We start from the raw sequence: 26,325 nt of genomic DNA, 5'->3' as shown, positions 1-26,325 counted from the left end.
AGTAATTGTGGGTGATGACTGTGACATCTCAGAAGTCACCAGACGTACATTCTGAGCAGGCTGCCGAGAGGAATCTTCACACAGCAATTCCCAAACCAGCATTTGTTGATTATGAGCGCAGCCTACGTGTAATTGGTTTTTTTGTACTCTGTCTCTTTGGGTATATCCAGAGCTGTCAACGTTGTGATTTCTCTGGAGACACAGACAACAAACATGTTCCTCATCTTTTGAAACAAACAAGTTTCTATAGTGCAAACCGTGGAGATCACATTTCCCAGGGGCGGACATACCTAAACCATTTGTCACTGGATCGGCTTTCCCTGCAGCTAATCCCCCCTCAACAGCTGTGTTGGCCGCTGCGGTATGTCAAACTGCTTCTGACCCGCCCGGGGCTTCTGCTGGCAGGCAGGCAGCAGGGGACAGAACTGGCCGCCCTGCCCAGCGGCAGCAGCTGCAGACCTGTTGGTGACAGGAAAGCTGTTGATCGATCATCACGATCACGGGTAAAGTTGGTCACCCGTGAAAGCGGCAGCTCCCACCTCCATGGAGCAAATTCTGAGAAGCCCCTTTGACCGAAAGGAGGGGCTGGAGTTGAGTCGGGGGAGAAGATTGCCCGAGACAGCCGGGCTGCCTGCCAGCTTTCCTGCAGCAAAGGACCCCACCCACCATGGTGGGCTTAGGGCAGAGGCACAGGTTTGCCTGAAGTCAGAGATGGAGTCAGTCCCCCTACGTTCTCTGAGCAGAGAACCCTGGGGCTTCCTTCAGCTACAGTTAGAGGGACAGGACGCATTTTACTGAGACACGACGGAAGCAAATAAACACAAAATCCAAGGTCCACAGGATTCTGGTATCAAGAACGGCTCCTGGGGCCTTCTCTTTTATTGTTGTTTTTAAGTTTGTGAACAACAAAACGATGGGTTTCATTACAGCATTTTAATACATATGTCTTTGTACTTGGCTTGTACTCACTCTCTGATTACCCTTCCTGCCTACCTTAGCCCTCTTCAGCCAGTACTATTTTCTCCTCATATTACACACATACACACACACAAACACACACATATACACACACAGTATTGTGTAGGAGCTCCCTCCGAGGTTAAAACCTTCCATCTTGGAGGGAAATACCTTAAGACATCAAAAGTTCTACAGGGAAAGAAAATATTCTATCTTGTGGGAAGCTTGTTCAGCCCAGGAAGGAAACAACAAAAAGGCATCAAGAAGTTACTGAAAACGACTAAGATTCACTAGACCCCTCCCTCCCCAAGCATGGATGAGCAGTAAGGACTGAAGAGAGACACTCTCAGGCCAGCTGAGCTGCCTGAAGAAGCTGAGACTAGTGGAGCTACCCAGAAAGGACACTGTCTAATTTGCTGGGCTGCCCTCAGGCTGCACAGTGAACTCCAGGCTCTCAGCTTTGGTGAGCTGTCCTCATCCTGGGGTGGGCTTAGATGATGAAGCTGTTTTTGAGTCATTTCTGCTTCTATAACTAACCCCTCACACACACTCCTGTGAGTAGCCCCAATACAACTCACTGATTCACCAAATGGGACTTTGGTGGTGTCCCTACTTTGTTCTGCCCTTGGCTCCCTATCTGGGGTGAGCAGACATTCGTCACAGCTCCCCAGGAATAGTGTCACACAACACATATACACATACATATTATACCTACATATATATATACACATATACTGATGCACAAACATACACATACACATATGCACATGTGTACACATACACATACACACACAAATATACATACACATACACCCAAACATAAACAAGCACATGTACAGATACATATACGTATGCATATACGTATATATAGATAGATGTAAATCCAGGTTTATACTCATATATCCACATGCGTATGTATACATACACATATATGTATGCATATATACATCCATACACATGCAGGCACATATACACATAAATACATACATAAATACACATATACACACATGTAAATACATATGTAAACTCACACATGTACACATATAGATACATGTATACATATATGTACATAAGTACATACACACATACACACACGTATATATCCATGTAGACGCAAGTGTACTCACATATACACATACACGTACATACACATGCAAATATGCATATATACATATACACATACAAATACATATACATACAAATACACACACATATGCATATATATATTTAAATCTAGATTCCTGCAGCCTATAAGGACAGCTCTGCCAGCAGCCCCTCCCAGATGGCCTTAGTCACCAGTCACTCAGTCACCAAGAGGGAGAAATTCTTCAGTAAGTCTTGTTCTCTGACGTTGGCAAGCGATTCAACCCAGCTGTTGGGGGTCTCCCTTCCTCTGTTCAGATAGGGGTAGGGATGGCGCCTCCTCCCCAGGTCTTCTGCAGTTGTGTGTCGGTCATGTGACACAGAGCTGTGGATTTCAGAGGGAGAGAGGGAGTGTGAGTGTGTGTGAGTAGGGAGGCAGACTCTAGTCTAGTGGTGTGGCTGGCCCTGTGTCTGTGGGATGGCTGTAGTCTACCATCCCGTGTTCTCTGCTGGCCGAAAGCTTGAGCAGCCTAAGGAAGGCTGCATGCTGCCAGAGATTGTTAGTGTGTTTTGTCCTCTCCCTCAAAGTTTGGATATGGAGGGTTGGACCCCAAAGTGATGTCTGTGAAGAGAGTTCTTTTGAGGAGGCAATTCAAGTTTAAGGAGGCCAGAGGGTGGGGCCCGCTGGGGTGCTTTCCTTTTAAGGACAGGAAAAGATACCAAGTCAATCCTTTTTAAAGATTTATTTACTTTAAGTCCTGTCTGTCTGTCTGTCTGTCTTCGTGTGTGTGTGTGTGTGTGTGTGTGTGTGTGTGTGTGTGTGTGTGTGTGCATGTTTGTGCAGTACCCTTGGAGTATAGAAGAGGCTTTTAAATGCCCTGAACCTGGAGCTACAGGTGGTTATGGACTGCTTGATGTAGGTGCTGGGAGCTGAGCCTAGGTCCTCTGCAAGAGGCTACTGAGCTGCCATCTCTCCAGCCCCTCTCCCCCAGATCGACTCTTGACTTTTCTAGATTCCCTTCCCTCTTTCCTTTCTCCCCTTCTTCCCTTCATTTTCTTCCTTCCAGCAAGTGAGTACGCCAGGAACCCAAGTCTGCATGTCCCTCTAGTGTTGACTTTCTGTTTCCAGCATAGTGGGGGAAAGCTTCAGTTGTTCAAGTCACCCACTCTGTGCCATTTTGTTATGGAACTCTGGGCTGATGAATGAGGGGACTCAGACTTCTGTCTCATGGCTGTGTCTCCTGCTGGGTGGCTTCTACACCCTGTCTGGGAGCTATTTGTGGAAGAGAAACAGGAGAAAGATGTTTTTTCTTTCTCCAGTCTCCCTCCTGCTTCCCCCCAACACCCCCCATATACATACACACACACACACTTTCATTCCTCCAGACTGAAGTTAGTTAGTGGTCTTGTCTGGAATGCGAATGGTTTATCAATGTATGTCTCGAAATAAGAGCTCGGATACTCGTGGAAACAGGATGTGAGACCCACATTCCACACAGGCTGCTGTTAGAATAAAGACTTCTTATCTTGAGATTTTGAGCCGAAGACTCCTTCTGATGGGGAACCCCCAAAGACACTGCTGATAAATTCTTAAGTGTTTGTTTTTCAAAGTTCAAAGTTAGGTATTTTACAATAAAACAATCACATTGCGGGGTGGGGGCGATGCCTGTGAAGTTTGCCCTGAGGGGGTGGAAGCCACAGATAGCAGGGCCAAAGAGGTGATAAGTCTATCAATCATCTTGACTGGCAATCAAGCTGATAAGCCAATCAGTTCATGCGGAGTTTTTTTTTTTTTTTTTCCTCAGTAGAATGAGTCTTTGAAGTTCAGGGGTGTGTTTGAGATCAAGCAAACATCTGATTTTCTTTTTCTTTCTCCTTTCCTTTCTTTTAAGATTTATTTTTGTTTCTGTGAGGATGAGCAGACATATCCCACAGTGCTTCAGAGATGTCAGAGGGCAGCTCTCAGAAGTCAGGATTCTGCTTCCACAGTCCTGAGGCTGGACCTCTCTCTTGTCCTTCCCTGTGCTGTAGGTGCCCCTCCCCTCCCCTCCGGGCTGGGCCGGTGTTTTTCCCACCTCTGACTTCCATCCTCAGGCAGGAATTCTGGGGTTGCATGAGTAGCTACCGCATTCGGCCTTTTCACATGAGTTCTGGGAACTCCGTTGGGTTGTTAGGGTAGCACACAAGTGCCTTTAATTACTGAGTCATTGTGTTGACCCTCTGTCTTTTTCTCATTAATATTTTCTTTTATTTTTATTTGTATATGTATGTGTGTGTGTGTGTGTATGTATGTATGTATGTATGTATGTATGTATGTATGTATGTATGTATATGTGAGTACAGTGCCTGTGGAAGCCAGAGGAGTGAGATCCTCTGGAGCAGCTCAGTCAGTCGTGAGCCTCCTGATTGTGACTGTTGGGAACTGAACTTGAATTTTCTACAAGGGCAGTAGGTGCTCTGACCTGGGGACTCATCTCTCTAGCCTTGCCTTTTAAATAGACTTCAAAATACAAATTCTATCTTCCTTCCTTCCTTCCTTCCTTCCTTCCTTCCTTCCTTCCTTCCTTCCTTTTTTCTTTTCTTTTCTTTTTCTTTTTTTTGTTTTTTGTTTTTGTTTTTTGTTTTTGTTTTTTGTTTGTTTGTTTGGGTTTTTTTGTTGTTTTTTTGTTTTTTGTTTTTTTGAGACAGGGTTTCTCTGTGTAGTCCTGGCTGTCCTGGAACTCACTCTGTAGACCAGGCTGGCCCTGAACTCAGGAATCCACCTGCCTCTGCTCCTCAAGTGCTGGGATTAAAGGCGTGCTCCACCACTCTTTCTTTCAAGACAATGAAGCCTTTGTCTTCCAGAGTGTTCTGGAACTCACTATGCAGCCAAGGATGATAATTCTGTTTCTACTGCCCAAGTGCTTACAGGCCTGTGATACCATGCCTGGTTTTACAAAGCCTGGACCCAGGGCTCGCTGGGTGAGTGACTGTATTCAATTTGTGTGCTTCATGCTACGCAGGCCATCTACCAACTGATCCCCATTCCCAACCCCAGCAGTGTGTGTGTGTGTGTGTGTGTGTGTGTGTGTGTGTGTGTGTGTGTGTGTAAGTATTTTGCCTGTATGTATGTCTGTGCACCAGATGAGCACCTGGTGCCTGCATAAATCAGAAGAGGGAATTAGCTCCCCTTGAACTAGAGTTACAGATAGTTATTGGTGGTCCTGGGAACTGAACTTGGGTCCTCTGAAAAAGCAGCCAGAGTTTTAACCACCAAGTTATCTCTCCATCCTCAACAATTGGTCTTCTCTATACTATTTTACTACCTGTTAAACCTAAAGCTTTAGATTAGATCAGTTTAAAGTTTTGATATTGCAAATGTTCATGGGAAGCCATTGTGATCCACTTTAGAGGAAGGCAAGAGGCAGAACAGGCAAAATACAAACAAGGCTACAAGAACAGGTATGGGCTTGAACTTGGTCTCCAACAGGAGTGCAGACATCTGGCAATATCTGGAGACAGGCTTCGTTTGCCGTACAAGAGAAACCTGTGGGCTAAAGGGATGGCTCTGTAGGTCAAGGGGCTTGTTCCCAAGCCTGACGACAAGTTCCATACCTAGGATTCACACGGGGAAAGGAGAGAACTGACTCATGTTTGTCCCCTGTCTTAAATGCGTGTGGGTCTAAACACATGCGAGTGTACATACAAGCACAAGCGCGCGTGCACACACACACACACACACACACACCATGCACACAATAAATTAATGTAATAAAAATAAAGACTTTAGTGGTGCATGGTGGGTAGGGACTGAAAGTTCTAAGTAGCCTAAGAAAGGACCTTCCTCCCACAAATCCCATACACTCACTCACAAAGCAAAGAATTCTCCAGTGCTGAGTGTCCACAGTGCAAGACAAAAGAGCCCCTGGACAAGATGGCATCACCTGCTGAAGATCCAATTGAAGCTCTCTTCTGTTGTGAAAGTAGAGAAAAACGACATTATGTTATTTGTAATAAAATGGATGGATGGGGCTGGAGAAATGGCTCAGTGGTTAAGGACACTCGTTGGATCTTGGTTTGGCTCCCAGCATCTACATGGCGGCTCACAACCATCTGTAACTCAAGTTCCAGGGGACCCAACACCCTCTTCTGACCTCTGGCATCAGGCATGCATGTGGTACATAGACATGTATGCAAGCAACATGTCCATACGTACTAAATTAAAATAAATAAATCTTTTTTTTTTCAAGAGAGAAAATAGAGAATTGGAGGTCATCATATTGCTTAAGGATAAACCAGACTCACAAAGACAAATAATGCATATTTCTCTCGTATGTAGTGCCCAGTATATATGTATTCTCTCTCTTTCTCTTTCTCTTTCTCTCTCTCTCTCTCTCTCTCTCTCTCTCTCTCTCACACACACACACACACACACACACACATGCTTGCACATACATGCATGTATATGAAAGTAGTCTGGGGACTATTGGCTTTTTGAAATTGTCTGTATCAATTCCTCAACTAAAGTTCAGGAATCATAGCGGAAAAGGGAGAAGGGAAGATTCTGTTCCAGAAGAGCAGAAAATTTCTGTGAGATTTTGCCTTCTAGAAATGTCAGAAGCTACACCCATGAAGTCTGAACAGCATGGCTGCCTAATTAAGACCTGAACAACAATGACATTAATAGGCATGCTAACATAGAGAGGCCAAATCTTGCAGGGCCTCAGACCTACACAAAGAACTATGTGCAACTGCAGAATGCTGAGAGCAGGAGATATGGTCTTTCCCAAGGAAGAGCATCCTACCTGTCTGTCCAATACCAAGTTGTCAGTCCTGAGACAATGTGTAAAATGGTAGCATACATAGATGGAGCAAGTTGTATTTATTTATCTAGGAATACATACACACATATACATTTTAGCAGCAATGAAAGAAAAAGAGGAGCTGGTGAGATGGCTTAGCAGTTAAGAGCACTGACTGCTCTTCCAGAAATCCTGAGTTCAATTCCCAGCAACCACATGGTAGCTTATAACCTTCTGTAGTGGGATCCAGTGCCCTCTTCTGGTGTGTCTGAAAAGTGCAACAGTGTACTCACATATATAGAATAAATAAATCTTTTTTTGAAAGAAAGAAAGAAAGAGAGAGAGAGAGAGAGAGAGAGAGAGAGAGAGAGAGAGAGAGAGAGAGAGAGAGAGAGAAAGAGAAAAAGAGGCCATGAATTAGATGGGGATAGGACTTCATGGGAAAGGTCGAAGGGAGAAAAGGGAAGAGTAGAAATTATGTAGTTATAGTATAAATTCAAAACTAAAAATATTTTTAAAAAGTGTGCCCAAGTATTGGAGGGTACGTGTGCACGTGCACATCCATGAACACACGAGTAAGCCAGAGATGTGGGAGACCCTGCTCTAGCATTGTCCATCACATGCCTCTTTGACAGGATCTTCCACTGAACCTAGAGCTAGGCTAGCAGCCATAGAGCCCTAGTGATCTTTTATCTCTGCTTTCATAGATGCACACATGACCACACCTGGATATTTATGTTGTTTTTTGTTTTTTGTTTTTTTTTTTTTTTAAATGTGGGTTCTGCAAATTTGAACTCAGGCTTTTATTGAGTGGTAAGCACTTTTACCCCTCAACTGTCTCCCCAGGCCCCTGTCCTTTTCCTTCCTTCCTTCCTTCCTTCCTTCCTTCCTTCCTTCCTTCCTTCCTTCCTTCCTTCCCTCCTCCCTCTCCCTGCCCCTTCTCTTTTGAGACAGTGTCCTATAGTAGAGACTGCTCTTAAATTTCCTGTGTAGCTGAGGTTGACCTTGAACTCTTGACTCTCCTCCCTCCACCTCCCAAGTGCTGATTGTACCACTGTGCTCTATTACAAAGGAAGAGGAAGGAGGCTAGAGAGGAAGGGGGCAGGAAATGGTAATATGAGGTCATCATAATCAAACCACATGATCAAAAAGTTATCATAGAATCCATTTACGCAGGAAGTTGGTATGATTTATACAATGAGTGCTTTCTCCATAAAAAAAAAAATAAACAAAGAAACTACTAGAAAATATCATGGAGTTTTTGGAAGCATTTTTGGTACCTAATAGGCTGGGGACATGGCCCCATGGGTAAAGGATTTGCCTCTGGAGGTGATGCATATCTGTAATGCCAGCACTCCCACAGTGAAAGGGAAGCCAGAGACTGGCAGATGTCTGGATTGAGGGTCAGTAAGCTTGGCATGCACAGTGATGGGCAACAAAGATACCCCATCTCAAACCAGGCAGAAGGCAAGGACTGACATCTCAGGTTGTTCTCAGACCTCCACATCTATGCTGAACACATGGCCCTGGCACTTACATACATGAATACTCACTCCCATACAAACATGTACACACATGTACATATCATACACATATCTTGCATGTTACCTACATAAAAACATCAAAAAATAAAATAAAATGATTAGCAACTGTTAATAAAGAATTGTTGGAAGTGCTCTGGTGCATATAGCAAGTTCTTTTTGGATGGAACAGGGCAGAATTGGCTAGAGATTGATGCTGTTATGGGAAACTCTGTTATCTCAAATGCTGAACCAGATGCTGGGACCTCCCAGCTATGCCGTTAGCCTGTATTCTGGGAAACCTCTGGGAAGAGAATGGGAAGGAGGTGAGAAAACGGGCCCCAGTCAGATGTGACAATTCAGGCCATTGGCAGCAGCATGGAGGCCAACTGGAGTGTATAGCATCTGTAAGTGTCCAGATGTGGAGAGCTGGAGGTAGACAGAATAGGATTCAGGCTTTGTAGAAGAACAATGAAAGACAATTAGTTTTTCCATTTTACCCTGACATTAACTGGCGATGGGTTCTCATGCAGAGGACAAGATCAGGGTGTGGCTAGGAGCAAGTCGAGTTTAGCTGTTCGAGCCAGATCTATTGGTGGAGAGGACATGGGTATTCGCCATGAGGACTAAGAGCCAAGACCAGTGGTCAGGCAAGTGAGTGACTAGGTCAGGCAAGTGACTAGGTCAGGCAAGTGAAGCCCCAATTCCATTACGCTAAGTGAATTATTTTAATGCAATCTTGCTTTTTCTTTTCTTCTTGCCTTTCTCCGGTGGTAGGGCTGGAACCCAAGCACTCACACAGGATAGGCAGGGAAACCGTCTACCACATGCGTTGCTCTAATGAAATATTTTTACATGGTACTGAGAGTTAAACCTAGGTTCTTGGGCAAGTTAGACAAATGCTTTACCTCTGAGACACATCTCCAGCTCCATTTTTACTTTTATTTTGAGAGAGGCTCTTACTTAGTTGCCCAGGTTGACCTTGAACTTACTCTGTTGTCCATTTAAGTCATTTAGTTAGTTAGTTAGTTAGTTAGTTAGTTAGTTAGTTAGTTAGTTAGTTAGTTTTTCATGACAGGGTTTCTCTATGTAGTCCTGGCTGTCCTGGAACTCTGTCTATAGACCAGGCTGGCCTTGATCTCAGAAATCTGCCTGTCTCTGCCTCCCGAGTGCTAGGATTAAAGGCATGCACCACCACTTCCTGCTGACCATCTTAAATTTTATTATTATTATTAGTGTGTGTGTGTGTGTGTGTGTGTGTGTGTGTGTATTTAGCGGGGGTCAGAAGACAATTTTTGGAAGTTGCTTTTCTCCTTCTACCCTGTGGGTCTCTGGGATTGAACTCAGGCAGCTGACTTGGCAGCAGGCCTCTTTACCCACTGATCCATCTTGTCACCACCCAACACCACCCCCCACCCCCCACCCCAGGGAAATCTTGAGCTTGCAATCTTCCTATCTTAGCCTGTTAAGCAGCTGCAGGGCAGGCCAATGCCAGAAACACAGTGTTTCAAAGAAATTTAAAACAATGCAGAACTAGGAGGCGGGAAATTCAAAGCAACACAGGAAACGCACAATGAGCACAACAAAATCTTCCCTAGAAATAGAGCAGATACTGGCCCTATCAAATGTTATCTGGCTTGCCTCACTGTACTTTGGATCCTATCGTTAGTTAAGTTTTGATATTTGGACTGGAATTAATTAGGAGAGTAGGGGAGTCCTTGGCTAATGTGCATGAAGCCCTGGGTGGGAACCTCAGCACCATGTGGACCAGGTTTAGTGTTGAATGCCTGTAAATCCAGCACCCCATGGAGGAAGGAGAATCAGCAGTTCAAGACCAGCCTGGTATAAAAGAGACCTTATCTGGAAACAAAACAAGGCAAAACAAAACAAACAAACAAACAAACAAAATATCAATGTTTCACCTCTGGTTATTTTTCCCAAGAGTTAAAAAAATTAACATTAGAAATGACATTTATACAAATCTTGGATTTAGCTAATTTTTGTCTATGTTGCTAACATGTTTGCATTTCACCTTTTAAAGTTTTGCTCCCTGTTAGAGGCTGCACCCCACTCTCCCTCATCCTGGCCCTGCTGTACATGGACAGACAGAGAGAGCATTTCCAAGTGAGAGGAAGCAAGCGTTCAGAACATTCACATGAAGCTGTGTGGCCACGTGGACCCTCGGGTCTCCAGAATTCCACGGGGCGAGCTAGGGGTGGTGTTGGATCACAGGCAGGATGTACATCCAAGTAATGGAGGCAGAACATTGCTTTCTTGCAGACATGTGGGAGGCAGCCCCTTCCAAAATATGAGAAAAGCGTACTTAATGCTAACCATCTGTTTGGCGAATGAGTGCTTGCTGCTTCTAACCAGTTTTTACTCTACCAGTTTAGAGTCGATCAGGTCACAGGATTCTTTTCAAAGCAGGATGACTCCCCATCTCAAGACCCTTCAACAATATCGTCCTTCCATCCACTGTATCTATCCATCTGTCTGTCTAGTCATAGACCTAAATCATTATTTTGTTTATTTAGATTTTTCTTTTATTTTTAAAAATTATTTTATTTTTATTCAATAAGCATATTTAGTAATTTTATTAAATAAAAACTAGCTTTGTGTGTGTGTGTGTATACATATGCACATGTGAGCCATTTCACCAGCTCCAACTTACTTTTTTTTTCCCTACTTACTTTTTAGAGAAGATTTTATCTTTTATATTATTTATTTACTTTTGGTTTTCCAAGAAAGGGTTTCTCTGTGTAGCCCTGCCTATTCTGGATCTCTATCTGTAGGCCTCCAGAGACTGGGATTAAAGGCATGAGCCACCATGTCCTGCTTAAGATACTACTACTACTACTACTACTACTACTACTACTATTATTATTATTATTATTATTATTATTATTATTATTATTATTATTATTGCCTTACTATTAGACCTGGCTAGTCTGAAATTCACTGTATAGACCAGGCTTGCTTCAGACTCACAGAGATCCACCTGCCACTACCTTCCAGTGCTGGGGTTAAAGGCTTGCACCATGGCTAGATTACTTTTAATTGAGTTTGTGTGTGTGTGTGTGTGTGTGTGTGTGTGTGTGTGTGTGTGTGTGTATGTGTGTGTGTATGTGTGTGTGAGTATATATGTGTATTTGTGGGTGTGTGTATGTGTGTGTGTGTTTGAGTGTGTGTGTGTGTATGTGTGAGTGTGTATGTGTGTGAGTGTGTGTGTGTGTGTGTGTGTGTGTGTGTGTGTGTGTGTGTGTGTGTGAGTGTGTGTGTGTGAAGAAGGCCTAAGCGGTGTTGGATCCTCTGGAGCTGGAGTTGCAGGTGGTTCTGAGCCACTGGATTTGAATTGAACTCAGGTCCTCTGGAAGAGCAGCACTCATGATTTTTGTTTGTTTTTCAAGACAGGATTTCTCTGTGTAGCCCTGGCTGTCCTGGAACTCCCTCTCAAGACCATGCTGGCCTTGAACTCATAGAGATCTGCCTACCTCTGCCTCCTGAGCGGCTGGGACTAAAGTCATGCCCACCCACCCCCCCATCCCCCATCCCACAGTACTCACCCTTAACCCTGAAGTCTCTTCAGCTCTTGTTTGATTTTTAATTCTTTTTACTTTGTATTTGTGTTTGTGTGTGTATGTGGAGGGTAAAAAACAACCTATAGGAATACAGTCTCTTCTTCTACCATGTGGGGCTTGGGGATTAAACTCAGGTCTTTGTGTGTGGCAGCAATCACCCTAAACTTCTGCTCCTCGTGCCTCTACATCCTCAGTCTCGAATTACAATCCTGGGAATGTAATGTATGCTAGCAAGTACACTCTCAGACCTCTCCTGCTTTAAAACCATAGCAGACTAGCTTGGCATTAGTTGCTACTTTATTTTATCTTATTTTCTTTTAATTTTTTTGCTGCTTTAGAAACTCTTTTGATGAAGATCTTGTATCTGTATTTAAACACATTTATTATTTTATTTTATTTTACACCAGGCAGTGGTAGCAATTGCCTTTGACCCCAGCAGCACAGAGGCAGGTGATCTCTCTGAGTTCGGGGCCAGCTTGGTCTACAGAGGGAGTTCCAGGACGGTCAAGGCTACACAGAGAAACCCTGTCCTCGAAAAAAAATCGTTTTTCTTTTTCTTTTTCCTCTTCTTTTTCTTTCCTTCCTTCCTTCCTTCCTTCCTTCCTTCCTTCCTTCCTTCCTTCCTTCCTTCCTTCCTTTCTTTCTTTCTTTCTTTCTTTCTTTCTTTCTTTCTTTCTTTCTTTCTCTTTCTCTCTCTCTCTCTCTCTTTCTTTCTTTCTTTCTTTCTTTCTTTCTTTCTTTCTTTCTTTCTTTTTGGTGTGGGGGGGACTGGAGCGACTTCTCAGTGGTTAAGAGTACTTATTCTTCTAGAGGTCCTGGGTTTGATTCCCAGCATCTCGATGATGGATTGCTACCATATGTAACTCCAGTCCAGAGAATCTGATACTCTCCTCTGATCTCCTTGGGCATTAGGCACACATGAAGCATAGACATGCATGTAAACAAAACACCTCTATGCATAACATTTAAAAAAGTAAAAATGAGATTATTTACGGCCAAAAAGCATTCCACTTGCAGATGTCAGCAATTTTACACATCAATCTCTTGATGAGTTTATATTGTGTTTCTGTTACACAACAATGAAACTACTGGGAGCCTTGGTGGAAGCCACTGGCAGTCTAACTCATTGCTCTGTCTCCTCGATCTTGCCCTGACTTTTGGGTGAACTCTCAGACTGGAATCAGAGATTCAACATATTGTGTGTCTGAAGAATCCAGGTCTCGACCACTTTCAGATTTGAGATCCTGTGGGTTGTCAGGTTCTCGTCTTTCTCTTTTTGTACATAGATAAAGCCTGACCAGACAGAAAAGGTGTGCATGTGACTTTCCTAGACATTTGCATGTAACTTCCTGTAGGTAACATGCAAATCCCTGGGGAGTTTGGACTTCGCGACCAGTTAAAAGTCTTCTTTTATTATGTTTGTTAATTTGGGTGGGTGTGAGTGCTCACCCCTGTGTGCGGCAGTGTGTGTATGACACCCAGAGGACAACCCTTAGGTATTTGCTCTTTCCTTGTGTCTCACAGATCGCAGAGGTGTAGCTTAGGGCGTCGGTCTTGGTGGCAAGTGTGTCACTGAGCAATCTTGCAGGCTCCTCACGGCCTGCTCTTAGGAGTTCATTGAAGAACTCTGTCCTCATGATCTGGAGAAGTAACACTGTCTGGTTTGTGAGTTAAGTGCTCTTTTAATTCTGTGGATAACCATGGGGCTTCACTGGGAAACGGGGAGCCCTTCAAATGGAGCACTGTTGCTTTCTCCAGCGGTTGATCTGATGTCCTGGTTGATTGGGTGCTGATCAGGGAGTGGATTTAAAGAGTATGGCAGTAGAGTCTATGGATTACTTGGTGGGAGGTGATGAGGTAAAAGAAAGGGGAAGAAATATCTCTGGTAGTTGAATGGTGCTCCTTATCCCCAAATTCACCCACAACCTCGGGTATGATGTTATTTGCATTAAGGTGTTCTGGAGAAATGGCTCAGTGGGTCACACACACACACACACACACACACACACACACACACACACACACTTACATGTACACCATAGGTGACATGTGTACTTGGACCCTCGGGGTGGCCAGACTGGATCTTATTCTGGCTGGTCTGGAACTCACCATGTAGACATGGCTGGTCTTGAACTTGCTTTAATCCACATGCCTCTCAAGTGCAGAGATTAAAGGTATGCACTGCCACATAGTTTTAATATTTGAATTTTAGAGGACTACATACATTCAGGCTCCTGGCAAATTCATAAGACCGGGGACAGTACAGTGGCTCAGTGAACCGGTCAAGGCATATGCCACCAAAATGGATCCCCAGAACCCACACAGTAGAAGGAGAGAAGCCAGGGCTGGAGAGATGGCTCAGCAGTTAAGAACACTGCCTGTTCTTCCAGAAGACCTGGGTTCAATTCCCAGAACCCATATGGCAGCTCAAAACGGTCTGTAACTCCAGTTCCAGAGGATCTGACACCCTCACACAAAGGCAAAGCACCAACGCGCATGAAATAAAAATAAATAAATTAAAATAGATAAATAAAGGAGAGAACCCACATGTTGCCCTCTATCCCCCAAATGTGAACCATTGTATGCTTGTCCCAATACATATACAGGCACACACATGAAAATTTAAAAAGAAGTAAAACATTCTAAACAAATTCTTGCCACCATATGCATTGGCCCTCCTTTTGTCCAGTTATAGTCCTGAGTGTTAAGGACATTCCTGTTAACAGCAGAACATGCACCTGACGAGAGTCTCATGAGATGATAGGGTGGCTGAAAACTCCAATTCCTACTGCCTAGAGACACCATGGCCTGCCTAACAGTTTGCCAGCGCTGACACTTAATGGGAAGGGAAGGCTGAACGAAGAGTGGCCCTTAGTAGACTGTGATGTCTTCTGTCAGGCAAGGCAGTGTACGGAGCAAGATGTAGACAGTGGAGAAGAGGAAAAGCCTGCTGTGATATTTACCTTGTGGGAGACAGTGTTGGTGTGAATCGGAGTGAAATTAGAGTGCAGACAGAAAGGTGATCAGAGGTTAATCACACACAACAGTGTTATTCAGGGGGTAGGGAGGGGAGGTAGCTCAGCATTTAAAACACTTGCCATGCAGGCCTAAGAAATAGATTTCAGATCGCCAGAGATTCACATACAATCAGGGTGGGTGAGGCAGCCCATCTGAGACAGACCTCAGAGCTGTTGACTAGTGATGTTAGTCACATGGGTGAAAGACCCTGCTTCAGCAAATAAGGAAGAGGAGCAATGGAGGATGATACCAGCGTCAGGCATCCACATGCGTATGCATACATACACAGACATGTGCACCTACACACCTATAAAGACATGCTTCTTGGGGCTGGTGAGATGGCTCAGCGGTTAAGAGCACTGACTGCTCTTCCAAAGGTCCTGAGTTCAAATCCTAGCAACCACATGGTGGCTCACAACCATCCATAACGAAATCTGACACCTTCTTCTGGAGTGTCTGAAGACAGCTACAGTATACTTACATATAATAAATAAATAAATCTTTAAAAAAAAAAGACATTACACGTACGTGAAAATGAAAGAAAAAAAACCCAATAAATTAGACTATGAATTTCACACCACGGTTAAGGAGGGAGGAAATGAGGGAGAAAGGTGAAGACAGGAGGAGAGAGAGAGATAGAGAGGGGTAGGAGGAAGGAGAGAGAATATGAATTGAAGGCAGAAGGAAGCTTAAATGTGAGGCCCATGCTGAGACCCAGTCTGTGGGACCTTGTTGAGGTAAGATGTTAGTTCCCAAAGGCATGTGGCAAGTGATGCTTTTTTTTTGTACATTTTTTATTAGATATTTTCTTCCTTTACATTTCAAATGCTATCCCCAAAGCCCCCTATACCCTCCCTTCGCCCTGCTCCCCAACCCATCCACTCCTGCTTCCTGGCCCTGGCATTCTCCTGTACTGGGGCATATGATCTTCGCAAGACCAAGGGCCTCTCCTCCCATTGAGAACCGACTAGGCCATACTCTGCTACATATGCAACTAGAGACATGAGCTCTGGGGGTAGAGGTACTGGTTAGTTCATATTGTTGTTCCACCTATAGGGTTGCAGACCCCTTCAGCTCCTTGGGCACTTTCTCTAGCTCCTTCATTAGGGGCCCCGTGTTCCATCCTATAGATGACTGTGAGCATCCACTTCTGTATTTGCCAGGCACTGGCATAGCCTCACAAGAGACAGCTATATCAGGGTCCTTTCATCAAAATCTTTCTGGCATCTGCAATACTGTCTGGTTTGGTGGTTGTATATGCATATGCAAGGTGATGCTTTTGTAATGGAGGGTTTAGAGGGGTTGAGTTATTGGTATGGAGTCTCACTATATGATGGAACAAGGGCTTGTGGGATGTAATGTGTTTAAGCAATATCCTGAACCTCTGTGTGGTGATGGGTCCAGGCTGAGGGATAAGCACACACTGGCTACGATTAAACAAGGTGGCAGGTTATTTTATCTTCCTGGGATTTTAAAACTTTTTATTTTTATTTTTTGAGGTGGGTAGAGAAAGTTTAACACCAAGGTCAGGAATGTTCTGGAGAAAGCAAGGCAACTTAGTCACCCTAGTGTCAAAGCACAGAATGTCTTAGAGAGATTTTGGAAACTGGAGAGAGTAGAGAAACTGGAGACTGTGTAGTGTGTGTGTGCGTGCGCGCATGTGTGTGTGTGCATGTGTGACGATTGGCATCCAAAGTTTCTGAGAAAACCAGACTGATTGTACAGGACAGAAATGAAGAAACTTTCTAAGGACCAGTGAAATGGATTCCAAAAGTTGTCTACTGAGCACCGCATGCATGCTGTGGAATGTCCACACACCACTAAGTAAGTAGACAAAATTTAAAAAATAAAGAAAGAAGTGCAAGAAATTCTTCCTGCTTATTTCTCCCAAGGTTGTGATGGCTGTGTCGGAAAAGGGGAGGAAACTACAAGTTTCATTAATTTTACCTGTACAAGAGGGTGATATCTAAATCAGGCCTCTCTATTTTTTTTTTCAGACAAAGAGCAATATGTTTGAGAAGGCATGACAAGACAGATGGGTCTCTGACTGGGGGAGTAAACTCCAGGCCGTCGCTAGGAGATATATGGGGCCGTCAGGCTAGGGGGAGATAAGGGCTACTTCAGGGTGTTTACACAGGTTCAGGGCAGCCCAGTCACCAGCCTGTGGTCATCAGGGCTCTGTCCCAGCCTTCATGGTTGAAAGGATCTTTATGGCCTGTTGCTCCTGGGAGAGGCCGGCTGAATGAACCTTCCTGTGGCTACAGTTCCTCTGGGAGTTTCAGAGCCAGAAACTGCTCACAGGCCAATGTGGTAGATTTTAAGATGGGTTGTTTTTAATGTACAACTTGACTATTGTAAATAATGCTTTTGGAGACTATGGACAGGCTTGTATCTCATCTGCATTCTGTTTTCACTTTCTTGGATGGAATGCCTACACCTAAAATGTCCTTAAACACAAATAGTAATGTGCTGGTGGGTGGACGTGGATGTCCACTCTACCTGTGTCTGTTAACTGGGTTGGTCTCCAGCTGGGCAGTGTAGATATTCACACTGTGAGACCCACTTTCCTTGTGGTGATATGCAGTATCCCCTGACAGTTTTTGTGTGCTGCTGTGACAATTTTTTTCTTTTTCTCTTTCTTTCTTTCTTTCTCTCTCTCTCTCTTTCTTTCTTCCTTTCTTCCTTCCTTCCTTCCTTCCTTCCTTCCTTCCTTTCTTTCTTTCTTTCTTTCTTTCTTTCTTTCTTTCTTTCTTTCTTTCTTTCTTTCTTTCTTTTTGTTTTTGTTTTTTCAAGACAGGGTTTCTCTGTGTAGCCCTGGCTGTCCTGGAACTCACTCTGTAGACCAGGCTGGCCTCGAACTCAGAAATCCGCCTGCCTCTGCCTCCTGAGTGCTGGGATTAAAGGTGTGCGCCACCACGCCCGGCATGTTATTTTTGTTTTTAAGACAGAGCCTCTCCTATCATTAGGAAGGCAGAGGCAGGTAGATCTCTATGGTTGAGTTCCAGGATAGCCAAGGCTATACAGAGAAATATTCATTCTGTCTGTCTGTCTGTCTGTCTGTCTATCTATCTGTCTGTCTGTCTGTCTGTCTGTCTCTCTCTCTCTCTCACTCACACACACACTCACACACACACACACACACACACACACACATGACAGGGCCTTATTCTGAGGATGTCCATGAATTTACCCTCTTGCCTCTGCTTCCAAAGAGCTGGGCTCACAAGTGTACACTGACATGCCCAATTTATGCAGTACTAGGAAGCAAGGTTAGGGCTTTGCTTATTGTTTGCAAATTTTCCACCAAAGAAGTGACTCCTTACCGGTACTCTTGTATGTTGTGTAGGTTTTTTATATTTCTATTTGAGAGAGAGAGAGAGAGAGAGAGAGAGAGAGAGAGCTCACAGAGGTCAGAGGACAACTTGTAGCCATTCAATTCAGGTTGCCAGGTTGGCGCCGAGTACTTTAACCACTGAGCCATCTCACCAGCCCAGCATTTTGTAGTTTATAACTTTGAAGTGTTACGGAAGTCTTTTGAAAAATGAGCAATCCCTTGGTAAGAAAGGTCAACCCTGTGACTTGCAAAAGAATAAAAACATGAGGCAAAATAATTGCCTTCTGGAAGATGCTTTGTTTCAAAGAGTGAGCCGGACAGAGTCCGAGAGCTCCTCAGGAGAGGCATGCCTCTCTCAGTGTCACGACTCAGGCATAGTGAGTCATCTTCCAAATTATAGGAATTACGTGGCGGTGCGAAGACAAGGCTCGGGCTGGGAATTGGTAAATGAAAATTGCTTTTAGCAATTCAGTAGAGATGTGTCTTTTCATGCTGGGTTTTGAGACACGGCATTTGTCATTTAAATGTCAAAGCCTTGATGGGAATGTCATCTGAAACAGCAATAATTGTAATGTAAAATGTGTGCCCACTCTGTACCCTGGGAGAAAAGGTGAGGGGGAAACCCCACAAAGTTTTGAGCAGCTGTGTCATTAAATGGATTTTCTACTGAAACAGAATATGTTCTCATCAGGATGTGCTGGGTCTGAAGGTCATATTTCATTTTTAGAAAATTTAATTAAAATCTTAATTAAATTGTGTGTGTGTGCGTGTGCGTGTGCGCGCGTGTGTGTGTGTATTCACACATGCCTGGGTATGTGTTTATGCACCACCACAGAACTAGTATGGAGGTCAGAGGACAGCTTGAGGACTTGATTTTTTCCCTTTTATCATCATGTGCTTCCAGGTACAGAACATAGGTCTTCAAGCTCAGCAGCAAGCATCTCTACCTGATGAGCCATCTTATTGCCTGAGTGTTCTGAGGCGGCACTTCTTTCTTTTTTCTCTTTCTTCTTTTGTTTTGTTTGTTTGTTTGTTTGTTTTTGAGAGGGGGTTTCTCTGTGTAGCCTTGGCTGTCCTGGAACTCGCTCTGTAAACCAGGCTGGCCTTGAACTCACAAAGATCCACCTGCCTCTGCCTCCCCATGTTGGGAGTAAAGGTCTACACCATCACCTCTCCTCTGAGTGTTACATTTCTTTAGCCAACATGGAATAGGATAATAAAGACCGCATTGTATTTGTGTGTGTATGAACTTGCATGTGTGTGCATGTATACGTGCACTTGCATGTGTGCCTGTGTATACATGTATGCCTTTGGGTGTGTGTGTATTTGTGTGCATGTGTCCATGCATGTGCCTGTGTATGTTACGTAGGCCAGTAGTTGATGTCCATTGTATTCATCTTTGACCTAATGAATTCATTTTTTAAGTTTAAATTACATTGATTTATTGTGTGCTGGGGAGGCACATGCACGTCATGGCAGGTGTGTGTGTGGTCAGAACACAGCTTTAGAACTGACTCTGTTTTACCAGGCTTGAGCAGCAAATGCCTTCTGCCCTGAGCTCTCCCACTGGCCTTAGTGAATTTCTATCATTCGTTTTTTTTTTCTTTGTAGACTGCTTTTGTGTCTTGTATTACAGTTATACTAGTGGTTACAGTTTTAACTCTTTCTTTCTTTTTCTTTTTTTCAATGCTGAAGACTGAACCCAGGGCCTTGTGCTTGTTAGGCAAGTGCTCTACACTGAGCTAAACCCCAACCCCCTTTCTCTCTCCCTCCCTCCCTCCCTCCCTTCTTCCCTTCCCTCCCTCCCTCCCTCCCTTCTTTCCTTTCTCCCTCCCTCCCTCCCTCCCTTCCTCCCTTCTTTCCTTCCTTCCTCCCTTCCTCCCTTCTTCCCTTCCCTTCCTTCCTTCCTCCCTCCCTCCCTCCCTCCCTCCCTCCCTCCCTCCCTCCCTTCCTTTCTTCCTTCCTTTCTTTCTTTCTCTCTTTCTTTGTGCATGTGTGCATGTATGGGTTTGGTGCGCGTGTGAAAGTCAGAGAACAACAGCTTCACAGAGTCCAGTCCTGTCGTTTCCTCTTTATGTGGATCATAGGAATCAAACTCAGGTCACCAGGCTTCGACAGCAAGGCTCTTTATCCAGTGAGTTATCTGCCTACTTCTGCTCTTACGTATTTGTAGGTGGTAATGTAAGAAGTATTTTATTTTATTATCTTTTGTTCTTTCTTTCTTTATTTTTGGTTTATTTTTTTCAAGACAGATTTCTCTGTGTAACTCTGGCTGTCCTGGAACTTGCTCTGTAGAGCAGGCTGGTCTTGAATTCAGAGATTCCCCCCATCTCTGCCTCTGAGTGCTAGGATTAAAGGTGTGGAGCATCACCTGGCTTGTAACTGGAATTTAAAATTTTCACTTTGTGACTGGTCCTTGATGTTCACCGCTTGACTTTTGCTTATGGTTTTCCTCCGTGAATTGAAATCGTAAGGCATCTTATCAGTGGTTGTTGACTTCTCTGAAGCGAAATTCTGACTTTGTTAGACAAACAGTCATCAATAGTTAGTTGATCGTCATTTGTGAACTTTCAGGATCGCATGAGAGTGAGGAAGACACAGAAGAAGGGATCCCTTTCTCACCTCCGAGCTTTGGCGTTTCATATCTCCCTTCCTGTGGTGATTTCCATATCTCCGATGTTACGTGTATTGCCCCGAGATAAATTTTACATATGCATTTATGTAAAAATTATTCACACACATTATGAACAGGCTGTTATGCATAATCACACACAGGTCGTTATGTATAATCTATTATGCATACGTTGTTAGATGTATCCTATTTTGCACAATTATATTCTCATATACATTATGCAAAACAGCAGCCTATATTACTTGTCACCTGTCTTTCTTCATGCAACAATTCATCTTGGGCATTGTCCCCTGATAGGTTTAAAATTTGCTCATTTTCTTTTTATTATGGCAAAATCCTCCACAGTGTGAGGACATGGGGATTTAATGAACAGAGAGCCTTCCATGAACAATAAAGTCGTCTTCATCCCTTTCCCTGGGGTTTCAGAAGAACCAGAGAGGTGCGCTCATGCATATTGTACCAGGTATTTAGTTTGATGTGCCTGCAGGATATATTCTGGAAGGAATATTGCAGAGTCAAAGGACACGGGTGTACTCGAAATAAGCATTTATTCTTTCCATATTCGCTTGAATCATGTATTGTGAATGTTGGTAATAAGGCAGGACTCCTCAGGTCCCGATAGCACAGAAATGAACCCCACCTAAGACACTCTTGAGGGACTGAGGGAGCCACCTTGGAGACCAAAGCAGGCAGGTTCAGACACTGACAGGAACATAGCCAAAGTAAAATCGGTGAACAGAGTTAAATGGAAGCAGAGAGATTTGTTGGCTAGGGTCTCCAGCAATGTCAGTGGCTGCATAGTTTGCAGTTTGGGGCTTTTTAGTTTCTGTTAAAACAAACAAACAAACTCCAGGATCTCACATAGTCTAGAGCAATCTTATATTCGATATATAGCTTTCAACTTGTGATCCTCTTGCCTCTACCTTTGGAGTGCTCAGATCACAAGTGTGTGTCACTTGGCCTCATTTTGATAACAAATGTTCAACAAAAGGAAGAACACTGATAGAGGGTCTCACTATGTGCAGCCCATGCTGACCTGAAACAATTAGCCCAGAATTGCTTCAAACTCACGATCTTCCTCCCTGAGCCTTTTGAGTTATGGAACAACAGGCTTGTGTGTGTGTGTGTATGTGTGTGTGTGTGTGTGTGTGTGTGTGTGTGTGTTAATAAATGATCTTGGTGATAGTGCAGTCAATAACATGTTCAATCCTCAGAACCCATGTTGTAAAAGAAGCTGAATGTGGTAGTATACTCGTAGGATTTTAGCACTGGGAGGTAGAATCCGAGGCATCCTTGAGGACCACTGTCCAGGCAGTCTAGTCTAGTCGGTCAGTTCAATGCCAGCGAGAGACCCCATCTTAACAAAACCAAAGAGCTGCGGATGCGACTTAGAGAAAAACTGCTTATTATTTAATTGTGAAGACTGGGCTTTAGATCCCAGAACCCATGTGCAAAGGCAGAGCGTAGGCTGCCAAGATGGCTCAGCTGGTAACACACGTGCTCCCATGATCACATGAGTATGAAACCCAGGATCTTCATGGTAGAGGGAGAGGGCTGACTTCAGCAAGCTGTCCTGTCTTCCACATGTATGCTTTAGCATGCTCAAGCATGTGTTCGTGAACATGAGTGCATGCACACACACATACACACACACACACTCACACACATTCTTAACGAAGCCTTGAAACAAGATTTTTATAAACGATTTTCATGCATTGTATAAGTAGAGCCTAATTCTAGCACTCAGGAAAACCTATAACCCCAGGTAACATGATTTTATGTTTTGGGAACCGTTAAACAAACACTGCACAATGTCGTTAATTTGCCCCATAAATATTTATTGAACATCTACCATGTACTAGATGAGGTTTGAGACCATCAAGCCCAGGAGTATCTTAGAGCTTGGACATGGTGGGTTTCTGTGTTTTTCTTTCTCTGGTCCTTCCTCCCACACTCGTGCAGTTTCCATGGTAACAACCTGAAGTGGCTTCCCTTTCCTTCTCCTCACAACAGGTTGGAGCCACCCAGGAAATCTGGCAGCTAGAATAGGAGAGTGTCAGCTTAGGAAAGGGGGTAGACCATTGCTCTATTATACTTTTAGTTCTGAATAGCTTTTGTTTATTTCTTTATTCCTAATTGGAGTCTTTGCAGATGTATGAAAAGGCACAGGCCTGACAGTTAGCTTGCTTAGGGTTGCTGATTTCCAGGGTCAGCATTAGCTTCTTTCTGAGATCTCTCTGCCCCTCTTGCAGGAGGGTGTCTCTTTGTGTCCTCTTTTCTTCTGTGTGTCTAAGTTCTGTGTCTAAATCCTGTCTGGGTCTAAATTCCACCCCCAGCCCCACTTTTAATTATGTTATTTTCAGAAAGGTTCCCACATAGTTCAGGCTATCCTTAAACTAATTATGTAGCTTGGGATGGCATTGAACTTCTAAACCTCCTACCTCCACTGCCCAGGTGCTGGGATTACTAGTGTGAGCCGCCACTCCCAGATTGGCCATTTGTATAAGGACATCAGTTGTATTCAACAATGCTCCGTCTTAACTTAATTACATCTGCATCAGTCTTATTTTCCCCAAACAGTCACATTCTGAGTAAGGGGATGCTGTAGCTCTCCCATATATGGATATTAAGGCAACCCAATCAACTCATAACGTTGTAAGAGGTTTCTTCAAATTCTCATTGAAAATAAAGCTTTCTGGGCTGAAGAGATAGCTCAGTGAAGTACTTGACGTACAGTCACAAGGACCTGAGTTTGACATCGCCCCCCCCCCAAGAACTCACATTAAAAAAAAAAAAAGAGTCAGGCAACATAGCATGTGCTTACAGCCTCAGTGCCAGATGTGAAAATGCCTGAGACTCCCAGCACTGTATAAACAGGGCATGGCCATACACACCAGAAATCCCAGTACTCTGAGGTACAACAAGACTATGCAGCTAGGCATGTCCTCAGACTCACAGATCCTCCTGTCTCTCTCAAGTGCCACCTCATCATGAACCACTGGAAACATATGTAAAGTGGATTTGCAAAGAAAACCTTTTCAAAAAGGAACCGCCAGCTATTTCCCAGATATCCAAATTTATGGCAAAGAGGGGCATGAGTGAATCTATCAGAGGCCACTTGTTGGAGGGGATATTTTTTCTATTTCTGTGTAGTCTCTGACACCATTGGCCATCTGACCAGTGGTGGAGTTCTGAGGAGAGAAATGGAGGCCAGAAGAAAGGCTGTGAGGAGCTAGTGTTCTGTGCATGGAGACACTAGAGTTTAACTGAGGGGGACCTTGAACTTCTGATCCTTCTACCCTAAGACCCCAAGTGCTGGTATGGAGAAGCATGTACCAACACACTCAGTTCATACCAGTGCAGGGACCCGAACCCAGGCTCTTATGTATGCTAAACAACAATCGACCAATGGAACCATACCCAACCTCATGAGGGCTAGCTAGTAACGGTGCTTCGGAGTCTGAAAAGGTAGACATGCAGGAAAATCGCATGTTTTCTACTATCAGGTTTTGGTTTTTTTTGTTGTTTGTTTTTTGTTTTTGTTGTTGTTGTTGTTGTTTTTTGGGGGGTTTTTTGTTTTGTTTTGTTTTTTTGGTTTGTTTTTTTTTTTTTTTTAATTTGTAATTCCAACTTGCCTGATGACTGGCAAATGAAAGTTGCTTAGATTGAAGGCTAAAACCACTTAAAGATTGCAATAGCTACAAAATATAATGAAATGAGCAAAGAAGGTCTGCTGTGAGGACAAAGAGACCTTGGGCTCCCATGAACACCACACACAGTGAAATATGGATGGTTCAGGAGACAAACAACTTTGAAATAGCAGTCCTTTTTGCCTGAAATTACTTCCACTAAGTAGAAGCCACTGGAAACTCAGGCTATCCATGCACCCAGGAGATAATGGCTCAGACCAGGCCAGAACATTTCCTTTTCTGTGCCTAATGCCTATTGGGGGATCCATTGTGTATGCACATAGCCATTTAATGGCAAGAAATGGCACAGGAAACAAAGTATTCAAAAGATGCCCTTTTCAGACATAGAACATGGTCCATTAAGGTTGTTTTGCTGATTGTTTCCATGGAGACCATTTCATGTAATTATTCTCCAATTTTTCAGGGACTAAAAAAAAATCTTTGTGTTTCGATTTTCTAATGCAGTGGCTTGGAGCATACCCATTACAGCTCAGCACACAACCAATGGTTCAGAAATGCTCTTTGTTCTGACTTTCAGATAGATATCCCTTGTGCAAGAAATGCAAGACAATGGGGTAGATCTCACTTTTCTTCATCTGTATCTGCAAGTACAGGTGTACACATGTGCACACACACACACATGCACACAGGCATGCACACACATACATACACACACAAAAAAACGAATTGAAATGTAATAAAAAGTAAAAAACAACATGCACTTTGAAACTGAAGCAAGAGTATTGCTTGAGCCAAGAACTCTTGGCTACCCTGGGCTACACTGCAAAGTCCTGTAAACAACAACAACAGCAACAGCCAGCAGGGGTTTTGGGGAACTCAGTTACCAGACAAGTAGGCTCTCTTCCTGTCTGTACATGCACAAACCAATATGCACACACATACACACACATATACCTATTTACACTTATGTATGTGTATTCCCAATACCCTATGTCTAAACAAATTTGTATCTTCGTGCAGAAAAAATCCTGTGGTCCCCACTGTCTTTATGACATAAGAACCCATGGGGGCTTTGGACTAGAGTGTGACAGAGTCAGATAGCCCTTGAGAAAGGGGCATGCTAGGCTTATCCATTACAGGTCTCCTCTTCTTTACTCCCTACCTGAAATAAAATATGTATTGGTATGTATCAATAGGATTCCTTATTCATTTATGCTGATGGCTCTTTGGTTTCTTTTGGCCTTTAGTCTAAAATCTCCAGAATTTCTTGTGGCATATGTATTTATTTTTTATTTTAAGTTGTGTGGTGATGGTGATGTGTTTGTGTTATGGTGTGATATGTGTGTGTGCATGTGTATGTGGTATGGTGTCTGTATGTAGCATAGTGTGGTATAGTATGTGTACATATGTGGTATGGTGTATTGTGTGGGTATTTGGTGGTGGTGGTGGTGGTGTGTGTGTGTGTGTGTGTGTGTGTGTGTTGTGTGGTGTATTATGTGCATATATGTGATATGGTGTGTGTGTTTGGTGTGGTATATGTAGTATAGTGTAGTGAGATGTAGCATGTGAACACATGTGGTATGGTCTGTGTGTGTGTGTGTGTGTGGTATAGTATAGTATGTATGCATATATAGTATGGTGTTTGTGTGTGTGCATGTGTGAGTGCAGGTGCCCCTTCAGAGTCCAGAAAGAGGGTGTCCAGTCACCTGGAGCTAGAATTGCATGCATAAATGAGCCACTAGACATGGGTACTGGGGACAGAACTCAGGTCC

The 26,325-nt window shown here is 43.7% G+C and overlaps 1 protein-coding gene across 20 annotated transcripts in view; it reads right to left on the bottom strand.

Moving 5' to 3' along the window:
• Positions 1-26,325, bottom strand: part of Usp29 (ubiquitin specific peptidase 29) — a 236,662-nt gene that overhangs the window by 52,944 nt on the left and 157,393 nt on the right. For 7 of the 20 annotated variants that reach the window (XM_017322427.2, XM_017322419.2, XM_017322425.1 and 4 more), the window contains 3 exons: positions 5,892-5,991; positions 2,254-2,425; positions 291-459 (listed from right to left, as the gene is read on the bottom strand). The exons of 4 other annotated variants lie outside the window; for them this stretch is intronic. The gene's annotated coding sequence lies outside the window, so the exon portion shown is untranslated. Of the gene's footprint in view, positions 1-290; positions 460-846; positions 2,426-5,887; positions 5,992-26,325 lie in introns of those variants that run through there. 9 more of the 20 variants (XM_017322421.2, XM_030242840.1, XM_017322420.1 and 6 more) reach the window with 8 other exon arrangements.

The sequence above is a fragment of the Mus musculus genome, chromosome 7 (genome assembly GCF_000001635.26).
Source record: "Mus musculus strain C57BL/6J chromosome 7, GRCm38.p6 C57BL/6J".
Lineage (NCBI taxonomy): Eukaryota > Metazoa > Chordata > Mammalia > Rodentia > Muridae > Mus > Mus musculus.
The sequence above is the reverse complement of the archived record's forward strand: the minus strand, read 5'-3'. Positions and strand labels throughout refer to the sequence as shown.